Source organism: Natator depressus, chromosome 14 (assembly GCF_965152275.1).
Source record: "Natator depressus isolate rNatDep1 chromosome 14, rNatDep2.hap1, whole genome shotgun sequence".
NCBI lineage: Eukaryota > Metazoa > Chordata > Testudines > Cheloniidae > Natator > Natator depressus.
The window spans coordinates 46,905,695-46,916,323 of record NC_134247.1 but is presented as its reverse complement, the minus strand read 5'-3'; the positions used below and the strand labels follow the sequence as shown (position 1 = coordinate 46,916,323).

At 61.9% G+C, this 10,629-nt stretch overlaps 1 long non-coding RNA gene across 1 annotated transcript; it reads left to right on the top strand.

Annotated features, from left to right (window-relative positions):
* The first annotated feature begins 5,986 nt into the window (after positions 1 to 5,986).
* LOC141998204 (uncharacterized) lies at positions 5,987 to 9,107 on the top strand. Its single transcript, XR_012641805.1, has 6 exons — positions 5,987 to 6,075; positions 6,573 to 6,614; positions 7,395 to 7,441; positions 7,688 to 7,789; positions 8,336 to 8,381; positions 8,803 to 9,107. It is a non-coding gene; the product is annotated as an uncharacterized LOC141998204 (long non-coding RNA).
* Positions 9,108 to 10,629: the final 1,522 nt, after the last annotated feature.

The window sequence follows — 10,629 nt, the reverse complement described above, 5'->3', positions numbered from 1 at the left end:
CCCCACCCCACACCTTGCCCCCACCTGCCCAGATCTCCCTCTATCCCGAGGAGCAGAGCCTCCCCCTTGCCCAGGTCCCCCCCACGATGGAGCAGCCTCCTGCCCCGAACCCCAGGTGCACCATGGGAGCGAACTAGCCCAGGGCTCTCAACCTTCCCGGGTGACTGCACCCCGTTCAGGAGCCGGCTTTGGCTGGCGTCCCCCCGAGTTGAAAACCACGTGCTTCCGAAATCAGACATCAAACCAGGGAAGCGTCCCAGCTGCTCGCACTGAAATCTTCCTTCGCCCGTTCCCGTCCAATTCTCCAATAAATCGCCCCCCCGGCTCTAGGGCAGTAAAAGCAGGCCAACCTCTAGCTGAGTTGCTGGAGACCCCTGCGGCCCCCCGAGGACCCCCACGGACCTACAGGAACTTTGGCCGAGTTCTGTCAGCCGCTACCAGCGGCCGTAAGGAGGTTTGGTTGCCACCTGGGCAATCTCCCCAGGAGCAGTGGGGGGGGGGTGTTTGTGGGGAGAAATAGACCAGCTCCAGCCCCATAGATACCCCGGGCGAGGGAACGAGGGGAGTAGAGGCTCTGCCCCAGAGGCACCCAGGGGCAGGGAGATATTGGGGGCAGGGGATGGGTGGCAAAGGTGGTTTTTTAAATCTTTTATTTGGCTGAAACTATTCAGTGAATCTCCCAGCCCAGCCAGGGCCTGAATTTCAGAAGCAAGAAAGGGCTTTGGCGCCATTTTTCTCCCCCGGGGGAGAAGCGCGGAGGAGGAGGAGGAGGGGAGACGAGCCCGACGCCTCCCTTGGCCGCTCCCTGACAACGTTCATCCTGCGTGGGCCTGAGACGGGCCGATGGCTCGGCCGCTCCTGGGTCTCCCTGTCTAGCGCGGCCGGTTGGGGATCGGGAAAGGAGTGCGGGTGGCACCTTGGAGACGCCCACGGATCTCCGCGGCCTCTCTCGCCCCACGGCTGTTCCCGGCCGCCGGAGCCACAACCCTCGACCTGGGGAACAAGAAAGGGAACCCGCCCGTCGGCTTTCGAGCAAGCTTTGTAGCCGCTTCTCCTCGGTCCGACACCTGGTGACGAAGCGGGACTGTTCTTAATGTTTCCTCCGAATGCTCTGTGGGTGCCTCAGTTTCCCCATGCCATTTCCTACGTCTCTCGGTGGGGGGATCGGGGGTGGGCTTGTGGCAGAGCCCTAGAGGGCAGGTGTGATGGTGTCTGGCCAGAGAATGAATTCCCAGCTAGCGCGGGGCACCCACGGCCTCTCTGGGGCAGCGGCCAAGACTCCCTCTCGAGTGAGCCATGTGGCTCCTGCCCCTGCCCGGAGCAGACACGGGGCCCGGGGTTCTCGCTCTGGCTGCAGCTGAGTGGTTTCAGGGGCGCTGCTGGCCACAGCCGGCCGGGGTCAGGCTGAATTCGAGCCAGGGCCGGACGCTGAAAAGGGGCTGTAGCCGGGTCGCTAAAATGTGCCCCTGTCCAAGGGGCTTTTGTTCTTTTGGGAAACGTACCCGGCGGGCGGCTCACCCCCCGGAGAGGCTCCCACCAGCCTGGGAAAGAAAAGAAAATCCAGGGGCACACGCCTGCTGGGGGAGGGGGCAAGGAGTTTGGGCCGAGAGAAGGGAATCGAGAGGGGCTGTGGGGAGGGGAGACGTGGGTGAGTGGCAGGGGGGCTGGGGGAGAATAGGGGTGGGGCCCCTGTGAGCCCCACACGCTCTCCGCACCATGGGAGCCAGGATCTGGGGTGACCTGGCCCCTCTGCAGGGTCTGAGCCCTCTAGCTCTGTCCTCTCTGGAACCCCCTTCAGGTAGGGGAAGGCTGCTCTCAAATCCCCCCTCGCTCCTCTCTGCTGCAGACGAAACAGCCCCAGTCCCCACAGCCGCTCCTCGTTCGTCACGGGCCCCAGCCCCCCGATCAGTTTCCTTGCCCTCCGCTGGACCCTCTCCAATTTGTCCACATCCCCTCCGTAGTGGGGCCCGCAAAACTGGACGCAACACCCCAGGTGTGGCCTCCCCAGGGCGGAACGGAGGGGAACGATCACGTCCCTCGATCTGCGGGCAACGCTCCCCCTAATCCCGCCCGCTTTGCCGTTGGCCTTCCTGGCACGAGGGCCCGCTGCTGACGCGGACCCAGCTTCGCCCACTGGCACCGCCAGGGCCGGTTCGGCAGCACGGCCACCGGGCCGCTCGGTCCCCCGCCTGGAGCGGGGCCGGGGATTCTTCCGTCCTAAGGGCAGGACGCGTGGCCCACCGTGGTAAATGGGTTGGGGTCCCTGCTCCAGGGAGCTGGGAATTGAGCCCTGATCTCCGGAGGCCCAGCTGAGAGCCTTCACCGCGGGGCCCGCCTTCGATTTCCCAGCCAGCCGCCTGTATGGAAAACACCGGCATGGACGTGGAGCGCCGGGGGGCTTGGGGGAAAGACGCCCCGGCTGCGATGGGTTTGTCGGGCTGTGAAAGCGTCTCCCAAGGAGGTAGGGCTGGGAGCCCCGCGGCTGGGAACACGTCGGATGGGGCCCTGGGGCCAGGGCTGGAGGGAAGGATCCGGCCTTGGGATCGCACAGGGCGTGGGTGAGATGGGCCCGTCGGGGGATTTTCGAATGTCAGGTTTCTCTGGAACAAAGAACTGTCTGTGGATGGAGGGTCACTGCCAGGGCTGCGGGAGAGTTTGGGGGCCAAGGCAGGGACAGGGGGGGAAGGGGGGCTGCGGGTCGGGAGTGAGGGGCCCCAGCAGGGCCGAGGTGGGGGGCAGCCCAGGGCTGGGCTCCACTCTCTAATATGGGGTGCCCCCCTGTTCCTGGGCAGAGGAAATCCCAACACTGTTACCCCCCTGCCTGGTCATTACCCCACAACCCAGCATCTCCGACAGGGACGCCCACATTCTGGGCTTTGTGGTGGGGAGTGTCCCGGACTGCAGCCCCCTCCCCCCGGGCTCTCGCGGCTCCGTACGGCCCCCGGGAGTCGCCCCCGCCAGTGACGGCCCTTCCTGGGGGTCCGCTCGGTCCCTCTGAGCCTCCAGCCAGCTGCTGTGCCGGGGACCCCTCAGGGAGTGCCCTCGCTCCGGCCCCCCGGGTCGCCCCAGAGGGAGCGTCGCCCCCCGATCGCCAGCCTGCAGGGCCTCTCCGCCAGCGTCACCCAGGGGGGTTAGTGAGCGTCTGGACCCAGCCCTGGCAGGTCCCAGGGGCTCAGGCCTGGCCAGTCTCAGCCCCGGCCAGCTGGGTCTGGCTCCGTCCCCTGGGGCTCCGGCTGCTCCTTGTCCCCCTTCCAGCCGAGCCCCCATGTCCTCTCCCCTGACAGACCCTCCTCCGCTCTTTGTCTTCCGTCCCAGGCTGCTGGGGCCCCCCCTCTTCTCTCCTTTGTTCCCCCCGGCTGGACCCTGCTCCTGGGGGTGGGGCCCCCGGTCACCCGTCTCTGGGTCCCCCATCTCCAGGTCGCTGTCTGGGGTCCCGGCTGCCGTTGTTGGTGCCGTCACCCCTGGTCCCCGGCACCAACAACCCCGATGAGTCGAAAGAATAGTAAACATGGCAAGCGACCAGCTTGGCTTAATGGTGAAATCCTAGCGGATCTTAAACATAAAAAAGAAGCTTACAAGAAGTGGAAGGTTGGACATATGACCAGGGAAGAGTATAAAAATATTGCTCGGGCATGTAGGAATGAAATCAGGAGGGCCAAATCACACCTGGAGCTGCAGCTAGCAAGAGATGTCAAGAGTAACAAGAAGGGTTTCTTCAGGTATGTTGGCAACAAGAAGAAAGCCAAGGAAAGTGTGGGCCCCTTACTGAATGAGGGAGGCAACCTAGTGACAGAGGATGTGGAAAAAGCTAATGTACTCAATGCTTTTTTTGCCTCTGTTTTCACTAACAAGGTCAGCTCCCAGACTGCTGCGCTGGGCATCACAGAATGGGGAAGAGATGGCCAGCCCTCTGTGGAGATAGAGGTGGTTACGGACTATTTAGAAAAGCTGGACGTGCACAAGTCCATGGGGCCGGACGAGTTACATCCGAGAGTGCTGAAGGAATTGGCGGCTGTGATTGCAGAGCCCTTGGCCATTATCTTTGAAAACTCGTGGCGAACGGGGGAAGTCCCGGATGACTGGAAAAAGGCTAATGTAGTGCCAATCTTTAAAAAAGGGAAGAAGGAGGATCCTGGGAACTACAGGCCGGTCAGCCTCACCTCAGTCCCTGGAAAAATCATGGAGCAGGTCCTCAAAGAATCAATCCTGAAGCACTTACATGAGAGGAAAGTGATCAGGAACAGTCAGCATGGATTCACCAAGGGAAGGTCATGCCTGACTAATCTAATCGCCTTTTATGATGAGATTACTGGTTCTGTGGATGAAGGGAAAGCAGTGGATGTATTGTTTCTTGACTTTAGCAAAGCTTTTGACACGGTCTCCCACAGTATTCTTGTCAGCAAGTTAAGGAAGTATGGGCTAGATGAATGCACTATAAGGTGGGTAGAAAGCTGGCTAGATTGTCGGGCTCAACGGGTAGTGATAAATGGCTCCATGTCTAGTTGGCAGCCGGTGTCAAGTGGAGTGCCCCAGGGGTCGGTCCTGGGGCCGGTTTTGTTCAATATCTTCATAAATGATCTGGAGGATGGTGTGGATTGCACTCTCAGCAAATTTGCAGATGATACTAAACTGGGAGGAGTGGTAGATAGCTGGAGGGGAGGGATAGGATACAGAAGGACCTAGACAAATTGGAGGATTGGGCCAAAAGAAATCTGATGAGGTTCAATAAGGATAAGTGCAGGGTCCTGCACTTAGGATGGAAGAATCCAATGCACCGCTACAGACTAGGGACCGAATGGCTAGGCAGCAGTTCTGCGGAAAAGGACCTAGGGGTGACAGTGGACGAGAAGCTGGATATGAGTCAACAGTGTGCCCTTGTTGCCAAGAAGGCCAATGGCATTTTGGGATGTATAAGTAGGGGCATAGCCAGCAGATCGAGGGATGTGATCGTTCCCCTCTATTCGACACTGGTGAGGCCTCATCTGGAGTACTGTGTCCAGTTTTGGGCCCCACACTACAAGAAGGATGTGGATAAATTGGAGAGAGTCCAGCGAAGGGCAACAAAAATGATTAGGGGTCTAGAGCACATGACTTATGAAGAGAGGCTGAGGGAGCTGGGATTGTTTAGTCTGCAGAAGAGAAGAATGAGGGGGGATTTGATAGCTGCTTTCAACTACCTGAAAGGGGGTTCCAAAGAGGATGGCTCTAGACTGTTCTCAATGGTAGCAGATGACAGAACGAGGAGTAATGGTCTCAAGTTGCAATGGGGGAGGTTTAGATTGGATATTAGGAAAAACTTTTTCACTAAGAGGGTGGTGAAACACTGGAATGCGTTACCTAGGGAGGTGGTAGAATCTCCTTCCTTAGAGGTTTTTAAGGTCAGGCTTGACAAAGCCCTGGCTGGGATGATTTAACTGGGAATTGGTCCTGCTTCGAGCAGGGGGTTGGACTAGATGACCTTCTGGGGTCCCTTCCAACCCTGATATTCTATGATTCTATGATTCTATGAACCCCCCTCCCCCGGCCACGTTGTTACACACGCAGCACAGGGGAAACTGAGGTGCGCACCGTGTTGCTGCAAAACACTGAGAAAATCCCCCACTTCCCGCCAGGGGGCCCGGGGGGCTGCCCTCAGCCTGTTCTCCCAGGATCTGTGGGGCGAGGGCCGAGGGCGATGGGGGCAGTGGGTGAGGCCTGGCAGCCGGGCCCCCCTGAGTCGCGATTTTGGGTGTGCCCCCTTTCCCATGGGGGGGACTGGCTGGCTCAGGGGGGCCAATGGGGCATGAGGGGGGGAGGCCAGGAAGCCCCCTGCTCCTCATTCCCACCCCCACTTAGAAACAGCCCCGCCCCCCGGGGTTCCGCCATCTTTGTTAAGGGCACCGCATCCGCCATGTTGGATGTGGGCATGGGGGGGGGGCGGCCGCGATCAGGCAGCGCCGGGGGCAGCCCGGGCCCGGGAAGGACCCGCCATAAATAGCCCCGCAGGGAGCGCACGTGTCTCTCTCTGCGCGGGCCCCGGCCGGATCCATGGGGGGGCCGGACGCCTGGGTTCCCTGCCGCCACTGGCCGGCCTGGGTGAGTCCCTGCCGGTGCCCCTCACTCCCGACCCGCAGCCCCTGCTCGTGGGGGGCAGGACCCGTCTGTCTGTCCCCTCCCCCGGATCAGGGGCAGGTTCGTGGCCGGGGGGGCTCAGATGAGGGTCTCCCGGGGGCCCCCGAGATCCGATCAGAGACTCCAGTGAGAACAAGGGGTTTGCCTCCAGCCCGCTCCAGAGAGCGGGGGGTTAGAGCGGGGGGGCTCGGACTCCTGGGTTCTCTCCCGGCTCGGGGAAGGGAGTGGGGGCCGGTGGTTAGAGCGGGGGGGCTGGGAGCAGGACTCCTGGGTTCTCTCCCGGCTCTGGGAGGGGAGTGGGGGCCGGTGGTTAGAGCGGGGGGGCTGGGAGCAGGACTCCTGGGTTCTCTCCCGGCTCTGGGAGGGGAGTGGGGGCCGGTGGTTGGAGCAGGGGGGCTGGGAACCCGGACTCCTGGGTTCTCTGCCTGGCAGGGGGTAAATGCTCTGTTGACAATTTGCAGGCGGTGGTGGAGCTGGCGCTGAGGCCCCCTGGGGGCATTTAGGTAAGTTCCTGCCCTGGCCCCTCGCTTCCAGCTGGGTTGGGCCCCCCCCCTTCCTCCAGCTCCTTCCCGGGGGGGGGGCCGTTGCAATGATGAATCCGCTAGACTAGAGTCTCCGACCCCCAGTGACGATACGCAGCGTCCTGAGCAACGGTGCCCCTCACTCCCGACCCGCAGCCCCCTGCCCCCCCCCCCGCCCCGCTGATGCCCCTCACTGCCGACCCCCAGCCCTGGGCTGTACTCGTCAATATTTTCATTAACGACTTGGCTAACGGACCGGGAGGGTGATGAACCGAGCTGGGGGGGTTGCCAGCCCTTGGGAGTCACTATGATTTTGACCCACTGGAGAATGGGTCTGAATTCAGTCAGATGAAATTCAATGAAGACAAGTGCGAAGTACGTCCCTTGGGAAGGGGAAAGGCGGAAACCCAGAACCCCGAGCCGGGCTAGGGGGCCGTCCTGCCGGAAACGGTCTGGGGTTAGAACGGGTCACAAATAGGGGATGAGTCAACAGGGAGATACAGCTGGTGGGGTGGTCCCGGGAGGGTGGGGGGTGGGTCTGGGGAGGGATGGATGAGATCAGACCAGACTGGAGTCACTAATGATGGGAAATCAGGTGGGTCTGACCTGCTCCAGACTTGTGGGAGGGGAGTGGGGTCTCGTGGTTGGGGGGGGCAGAACTCCTGGGTTCTCTCCCTGGCTCTGGGAGGGGAGTGGGGGCTGGGAGCAGGACTCCTGGGTTCTCTGCCTGGCAGGGGGAAATGATCTGTTGGTGATTTGCAGGTGGTGGTGATGTGTGGAGCTGGTGCTAAGGCCCCTGGGGCATCTGGGTAAGTCCCTGCTCTGGCCCCTCACTCCCCCCGCATCCCCTGGCTTGTCCCTGTGGGGCCCTTGCAATGATGATTCCGCTAGACTAGAGTCTCTGACCCCAGTGACGATATTCGCAGCGCCCTGAGCAATGGTGCCCCTCAGTCCTGACCCGCAGCCCCCTGCCAGCCCAGCCCTGGGCTCCCCCTCAGTCCTGACCCGCAGCCCCCTGCTAGGACATTAACCCTCTCTCCTCTATTCTCCCCCAGCTGGATTCTCGCCCCATGTCTATCTCCGACATGAGCCCAGCAGGGTGAGACCCCTGGGGTCTCTGGATGGAGGGACCAGGACCAGAACAGTGCAGTGGCAGGGTAAGGAGTGGGAAACCAGAGATTGGGGGTGGGGTGGGGGGCAATGCTAGGGTCCTGTGCTGCAGGGAGTAGAGGGGTTGGGCTGGGTGGCCCTGATCTGGGGAGCAGGGGGTGACGATTTGTTCCTCGACAGGAGCTCCCAGCTCAAGGTTGGGATTCACATGAAATAACACAACTTAGACTGACCCTGCTCCCTTGGGGATCGGAGGGGTGGGGTGGGGAGAGAGATTCTGGCCACCCCATGTTACCAATCTGTCCTGAGCTAATGGGGGGTCCCCCCACCCCAGGGCCTGGCTGGCTGGATCTGACCCTGAGGTCTCCAGATTGGATCGGAGTCTTTAATGACAACCCAGCCTGCTCCAGAGACCTGTGGGGTTGTAGTGGGTTGGGTGTGTCTGGGAGCCAGGACGCCTGGGTTCTCACCCTGGCTCTGGGAGAGGAGTGGGGTCTAGTGGTTACAGCAGGGAAAGGGCGGCTAGGAGCCAGGACTTCTGGGTTTTTTTTCTCCTGCAGTGGGACATAACTCACCTGTTTGGTGATTTGCAGGCACTGTGACACTTGGACTCAGCAAGGAGGCTCCTGGGGTGTCTGGGTAAGTCCTTCCCCTGGGCTGCTGCTCCTAGCTGGGTCAGGCCCCCCCAGTCTCATTCCCTGGGTGGCCATTGTGGTGATGAATCCGCTAGAATCTCTGATCCCAGTGACGACCCTTGCAGGGCCCTGAGCAACGGGCCCCCACCAGGCCTTCTGGGGCCCACTGCCAGCCCATCCCTGGGCCCCTCGCCAGGACTGCTTGTGCCCCTCACTCCTGACCTGCAGCCCCAATTCCAGAATCCTTGGCATGTCCCAGTGTCTCCCTCTCATGTCCCAAAGCCTGGAGTTTGGCCTGACTTCGCTCAGGTTCATGAGGCCTGAATCGTGGCTCAGGGGGTCCTGCCTGGTCTCCTGGGGGGACTGAAAAGCCTCGGTATAAAACATTGATTTTAATCAACTTTTTTACATTTGTACTTCCTTAGTTTTCCAAGGAAAAGTGCTTGGTGGATTTCGGCTTTGGTTACTCACCAGCACCCCCTCTGGCTGCGACGGAGACTGGAATCCAGGGCCCTGCTCGGTGGGTGATGGGACAGGCTGCTGGACTGAACAATGGACGGGGAAGTGAAAGGAGAAGTGGGGGGACTGCACAGCCCAGGCCTGCCTCACTGTTCAGTGTGGACAGGAGTCAGGGGCTGCGGGTCGGGAGTGAGGGGCACCCCAAGCATCTCGCAGGGGAAGGACTTGAGCCTGGAGTCACGTAAAGAAGAGGGATGTTGCCTCAATAAACAATCCTGGAACAAATGGAGTCTTTTCCTTTCCCTAGTGGGGGCTGGTTCCGTGGGGTCCGTTCCTCACCCAGCTTGGGGAGGTGGCTGGCTCTGGGGGGGGGGGAGGGGGCTGGATCTCGGGGGCTGGTTCCTCACCTGGCCTGGGGAGGCGGCTGGCTTGGGGGGGTGGCAGGGGGCTGGTTCTGCGGGGCTGGTTCCTCACCCGGCCCGGGGAGGCGGCTGGCTCGGGGGGGGGGGGGGGGGGAGGGGCAGGCGGCTGGCTCCTCACCTGGCCCGGGGAGGCGGCTGGCTCTGGGGGGGGGCAGGGGCCTGGTTCCTCACCCGGCCCGGGGAGGCGGCTGGCTCTGGGGGGGGGGCAGGGGCTGGTTTTACAGGGGTCACCTGCCCCTGGCTGCCTGTGGCTGGCTCTGGGGGGGTTAAGTTCTGTGGCCCCTGCGTTGGGGCTGGAGGGGGGGGACCCAGGTGGGGCAGCCTATGACCCCTGCCCTTTAACCCCTTGTGACTTGTTGACCTCTGACCCTTCAGCTGCTCAGGGAGGGGCCCTGGGATTACCTCGGGGCACTCCCACTTCCTGTCCCCGGGGGTCCGTTTCCGGTCTCATCAGGTCGTTTCCGGTACGCGGGCAAAATGCACGCTGACTTCCGGTGCAGCGTGTTGACGTCAGTCTCCGCCTTGTGCGGGCTCCGCGCCCTACTTCCGGCGCGGTCGTGATACGCCCTGGCTTGGGGCTGAGTGCGTGGGAGGGGCGGGGCTCTCATCACCCTGGCAACGCTAACCTCTGCTCTCCGACTGAGCATGCGCCCCCACGGGAGGGCCCCGTCCCTGCTCTCCCCCTCTCGTGGGGGAGTGGGGCTGCCCGTGGCGAACGCCTGAGCCGCTCCCGCCGTGCGGGGCTTGCGCTGCTGTCCGGGTTCCCCGCTCCCGCAGAGTTCCCTGGATCATCCCGCGTGGATCGGCGTGTCTGGTTCTTCTGATCCGGCCGGCGACGGAGTGACTGGGTCCCTCTGGGTCATAATCCGAGCAGGCACTTAGAAGGTCAGCTACATGGACACGACGGACCCCTATGGGGGCTTCCCGCGGTCGCACATGCGTATTGAAGGCAGTAGGCGCCATGTTTGCTAAGGGCAGCCCTCTCAAATAATGGAGGAGCGAAGCCGGGGTGCGCAGCCATCTTGGAGGTGGGCTGCGGATAGACTTGTTCCCATTGGTTTACCAGGGCAGCCCCTGACCGCCATCTTTGTTTAGGGCAAAATCTGGCGGCTCCGATGGGGTGAATCTAGGTCGGTGGCCATTTTGGATGTGGTCGATGGGGCGCTTTTCTCCCTTGTACCTAATGGCGCAGCCGCCCCCCTCCGCCATCTTTGTTGTGGGTAAAGAGACTGGCAGCCTGTTATGGCGAGAGGGTCTCTTCAGGGCCCAGGGCTGGCCCCAGTTCTTTAGTTATTGTAGGGTCTGACCTGTCCCGGAGGTGGGGAGAGAACCCAGGAGTCCTGGCTCCCAGCCCCCCACCCTGCTCTGACC